The sequence below is a fragment of the Heterocephalus glaber genome, unplaced genomic scaffold, assembly GCF_053883595.1.
Source record: "Heterocephalus glaber isolate CG9 unplaced genomic scaffold, H.glaber_assembly_v1.0 deba00001461, whole genome shotgun sequence".
In the NCBI taxonomy this organism is placed as follows: domain Eukaryota; kingdom Metazoa; phylum Chordata; class Mammalia; order Rodentia; family Bathyergidae; genus Heterocephalus; species Heterocephalus glaber.
Genome location: NW_028258308.1, coordinates 30,199,356 through 30,204,843, shown reverse-complemented (window position 1 = coordinate 30,204,843; position 5,488 = coordinate 30,199,356). Strand labels below are relative to the sequence as shown.

At 44.5% G+C, this 5,488-nt stretch overlaps 1 pseudogene; it reads left to right on the top strand.

The window, feature by feature from the left end:
• Positions 1 to 2,998: 2,998 nt before the first annotated feature.
• LOC101703717 (cytohesin-3 pseudogene) lies at positions 2,999 to 4,462 on the top strand (annotated as a pseudogene).
• The last annotated feature ends 1,026 nt before the right edge of the window (positions 4,463 to 5,488 follow it).

Here is a 5,488-nt window from a genome sequence, read left to right as displayed (position 1 = left end):
CACAATGAGCAGAGCTTGGCCCTGGCCCTGGAGAAGCCAGAAATAACAGAGAGTGGTAAAGGGGCAGGAAGATGGAGCAGGTATAACCTGGACTGGGGTGGCAGATGGGAGATGCTTCTGTTGAATGGGAGGGTGAGGTTTGATTTGATTACACTGCCTTTCTACCATTTGAAAGTAACCAGAGCTTTGTAAGCTCTGCCTATGGCCTGCTGAGGGAGGGAGTTGACTGAATGGGCCAAGGGCCAAGGTGGGAGAAAAACAAAGCGAGTTCTTATCCCCCTAACAAATCCAGCCTGTTAGGTGCCCTGCTGCGCCAAAAGACAAAATGCACAGGAGGACGTCAGGATGTTCAGAGACAAATTCCTTTCCCCAATCTAAGACATCCTTTCAAAAACATTTTAATGTTTCTGCAATCCGATGCCAAATAAATCTACATGCCTGTAATCCCGGCACTCGGAAGGCTGAGGCAGGAGGATTCCTGTGAGTTTGAGGCCAGCCTGGGCTACATAGTGAGTTCAAAGCCAGCCTGAACTAATAGCAAGACCTTGTCTCAAAAAAACCCAAAAAAACTAAAAAAAAAAGAAAAAAGAAAGAAAAATAAAGAAATAAATAAATCCGAGGGCACATATATTATTTTTCCCTAAAAATGTTTTTTTAAATTTATGCTGTCTTAAAATACACTACATTTTAAGAATGAGACTATTTTCTAGTGATAGAAAATATAGAGAGAGCCTTTGAGAGAGCCTTTATGGCTCTTCAAATGTTCTCAGTTGCATGGCTACTGGTTGCAGGCCACTCTCTGACCTGTCCTCTCAAGTAAGCTACGTGGAGCAGGCAAGGTGAAGGCGTCAGGAAGAGGCCAGAATGAGAGTGAAGGGTGCTGGGCTGAGATCGTGGGGCAGGGAGCACTGGAACACTGGAAACTCACAACTAAGTTCTTGGGAAAGATGTCTGCGAACCAAAGGACAATCCAAGGGTTGGGGTTCAAGAAGGCAGGTGAGGTCAGGAATACAATCTAAAGTGAGGGGTTGGTCGCGCAGAAGTGTGAAAGTGGGTCTGGTGATGGTGAGCTTTATTTTGGCAGTCATCACCAGGGACCAGCGTGGGTGCACAAAATAGAACCTATCTGTCTCCAGCAAGCTGCCTCTTGCACACTAGTCTTCCCCTCCCTGTTCAGCTGCAATATTGCTATGACCTGAAAGAACTTAGAAGTAGACCCCATAACCATTTTGAGATGTTGTGGAAAGTGAGATTTTCCAAATTTCAAAAAGGAAACTGGAGGCTGGGGATGTAACACAGTGGTAGTCTTTGCTCAGCATGCACAAGGCCCTGGGTTTCAATACCCAGAACCACAAAACAAAGAAATAAACAAACTAACAAACAAAAAGAGGAAATCAGGAGCATTACTTTTTCCTGGAAAAATGCTAGAGCCAAGTAGTGTTGGTATCCCAACATGCAAAAGGAATTCATAGACAGAACAAATTACCCATTAAAATTAGATTTAAATATACAAGTTGAATGAAATATGGTTTGGTAATACCATAAACAATTACAAACCTGTAGCTAACTAAAAAGAATAATACACTCTGTGATATTAATAATACATTGTTTCAGGGGAAGTCACATCTGTTTATTGTTTTTATGATCATAAAATTCTTGTTAATGATTTGAAGCAGAGAAAAAAATTCATAGAATTGTTTAACATTTCTGATGAGGCCACTATTATTTGAGTTAATAACATATAGAACATATGAGCTAAGCACAGTGGCACACACCTGTAATCCCAGCACTTGGGAGGCTGAGGCAGGAGGATTGCTGTGAGTTTGAGGCCAGCCTGGGGTACACAGTGAGTTCAGGGCCAGCCTTAATTGCAAAGGGAGACCCTGCCTCAAAAAACCAAAAAATAAAATAAAACAAACATATACAACATATGATAAAAAACCATGGTGAATGTTTAAATATAAAAATTTATTACAGTAAAAGATACTTTGCCATTAATTCTTCTCAAAATACTCCCCATCTGTTTAAAGACACTTTCAGAAAGTTTGAAGAATAATGGGATAAGTGTGTTGAAAGCAGGGGAGGGAGGTATTCTGAAAGGGAATTAATGCCCATATGTCCTTTACTGTAATACATTTTTAAAATTTAAACATTCAGTGTATAGTATATTTTGATCACATTGTGTGTATGATCTTTCCTTGAAGCTAAGGATAATTTCATCTATTGTTTATGAAGAACAATGGTTGGAAGAGCATTTTCTTGTCTGAGTGATGGCCGTGGAGTGCTCCATGTTGGGAATACCTCTTTTCCCTCTCCCAGCTCTTCCAGTGGGTACATTATGGATACCAACACCATTGGAAAATTTCGATGACATTCAAAATATTGTCTAATCACTCTTGGTGTCACTTTTGGTGGATTGTTTTAGCTAAACAGTCTGAGTTCTTTTAAGGCATAATATGTTATACCATTTTAATCTTTTAATCAACTTCCCTTGTACCCAATGAAGGTGATCTAACTTATTAATGTCCCTCTTAAAATATGTGTTATGGTTTAGACCTGGGGTGTTTGCCAAAAGCCTCATGTGTGTGAAAGGTAACTGGGTCATGAGGGTGTATACTCATCAGATAATCAATCCACTAAGGAGTTCAACAGCTGAGTGAGCTGCTGGAGATGGAGCCTGGTTGGAGATGGGATCTGGTTGGAGGCAGTCACTGTGCCTCTTCCTCTCTGGCTCCTCCCTTCACTCTGCTTCCTGGCTACCGCAACATAGGCAGTTTTCCTCCACCCAGGCCCTTCCACCATACTGTTTCTGCCTTGGAGCCTGCCAATTATGGACTGAAACTTCTAAAATTGTGAGCCAAAAGAACCTCCCCTGGGTGATCGGCCAGCCCCGCCATGACCTGGGCCACAAGCTGAGATGCCTCACACAGGGCCCCTGCCCAGCCCCAGCCTCTCGCCCCACGGCCTGGGCTTGTGGCTGGATTGGCCTGGAAGGAAGATGGCGGCTGCGAGCCCTAAAGGTCGCTCCTTAGAAGAGATAGAAGAACTTTCAGACATTCCTCAAAGAAAAAAGAAACTGATTGATGACATTGAGAGGCTGAAATATGAAATTGAAGAAATGATGACAGAGATCAATAAACTAGTTTCAGTGGAGGAGAGCAAAGCTACTCAGAGGAACAAGCAAATAGCCACAGGAAGAAAGAAATTCAACATGGACCCCCAAAAGGGAATTCAGTTCCTAGTAGAAAATGACCTGCTATAGAGTTCCCCAGAAGACGTTGCCCTGTTCCTTTATAAAGGAGAAGGCCTAAATAAGATGGCCATTGGGGACTATTTGGGTGAGGGGGTGAATTTAATATCAAAGTTCTTCAAGCTTTTGTCCAACTCCAGGAGTTTACTCATCTCGACCTCCTGCAAGCCTTAAGGCCGTTCCTGTGGAGCTTCAGATTGCCCGGAGAGGGTCAGAAGATCAGTCGCATGATGAAGGCCTTTCCCTGGTGCTACTGTCTGTGCAACCCAGGTGTCTTCCAGTCCACAGACACGTGCTATGTACTGTCATTTGCTGTCATCATGCTCAACACCAGCCTGAAAAACTACAAGGTTCGCGACAAGCCCACTGTAGAGCAGTACATCACCATGAACTGTGGCATCAACGAAGGAGAGGACCTCCCTGAGAAGCTGCTGAGGAGCTTATATGAGAGCCTTAAGGATGAACCATTTAAGATCCTAGAGGATGATGGGAATGGCCTGACACACATGTTCTTTAACCTGGACAGGGAAGGCTGGCACTTGAAGCTGAGAGAGCACATAAAGACCTGGAAGCACTGCTGGTTCATCCTGACCCACAGCTGCCTTTGTTACTTTGAAGACATCACAGACAAGGAGCCTAGGGGCATCATCCCACTAGAAAACCTCAGCATCAGCGAGGTAGAAGACCCAGGGAAAACTAACTGCTTTGAGCTGTACAATCCCAGGTGCAAAAGACAGGTCATCAAAGCCTGCAAGACAGAGGCTGGGTGGTGGAGGGAAAGCACGTGGTGTATCGCATCTCTGCCCCAAGCCCTGAGAAGAAGAAGGAGTGTATAAAATCCATCAAAGCAAGCATCAGTAGGCATCCTTTTCATGGCATGTTGGCAATGCAGAGAAGAAGGATTTCCAATAAGAAACAGAGCTGTCCTAGCTCAGCAGGTAAACTAAAGATCCGAACCCCACAGCACATGTGACTGGCCACGCCCCTAAATGACATGGGAGCTGCCCTTCTAAAGGTGGGAGTAGTTTCCAGATCCACTTGTGGCTGCCATCCAAAGCTTGGGTTGTGTGCAGCTTGGATCATGGGCAGCCGCTCGGAACTGGTGGGAGAATCTAGAAGCCCAGAGCCTTGCAGCTGTGTGACTGCAGCAGTGGAGGGAGATTACCTGGGGCATCTGCCTGGGCTGCCACTCACCTGCCCACTGGGACAGTGGCAGTGACCATTGGAGAAGCCACTGTTTCATATGATTCTATGCTATTACCTTACCTCAGACATGAAACTTTAGTGTTTGAGCAAGACAAGTTGGCTGCCTTGACATGCCTGACTGGTGTATATGCAACTTGGACCCCTGTCTGCCGTGCACAAGTGCTGCCTGGACTCTGACCAACCACAATGCCTCCACACTGTGGGTTACCCCCTGGCCAGCCCTGACCAGGGACTGCAGCAGCATTAATTAGCTATTATATACTGGATATATCATGGGCAAAAAGTATCACAGTTATGAAGTCACAGGACTTATACCCCACCACAGAACCTTTATCTTTTAGAAGAAATAAAGAATTCTAAACAGATAGGACACATTCCATACTGCAAATAGATTCCTCTTGCAGCATCTATTCAGAGGAGTTTTGTCCTGAGACAGGCGGAAGCCTCTCCTGGGCCTCAGCTAAACGGCTCCCAATTGTGCTTATTCAGATGTGATTAGATTCACATTTTCTTAAAAGTCTAAAAGGTCTTCAGTTCCTTTCACCCTCAGAAACCAGATCTTCAGATGACTTCAGTCCTATAAAATGTCCTAGATTTACATGTCATTCTCATTCCTTTGATGTTGGTGACTTGAACTTTTCCCCCTTTCATTAATTCATCACTTCGACACAAGGAACAGTCAGGCATTTATTCAAGGGGCACGGCAGCGAAAGTAAATTTCTCAGAGTGAGAAGAACTGGTTTTTCCTAAAAATAGCTGTACAACAGCAAGTCATGCTATTTCTCCAAACCTGGGCTTCTTTCTCTGTCAACACAGGGGCTGGACTTGCAGCTCAAGTGTCCTGACCACAGGATTAGTAGAATGCTTCTTTCTGTGTGCTGGGATGTTGAAGTGCTCTGGTCTGGGAGGCCTGAGCAGGGGGTCAAGACCCTTCTTAAGACAGTAGCAGTGCTTTAGGTTTGTAGATAAGAAGAGGGAAGAGAAGCCTTTGTAGCAGTGTTCCACCAGCTCAAAGTAAGCCCTGTTTTTAGG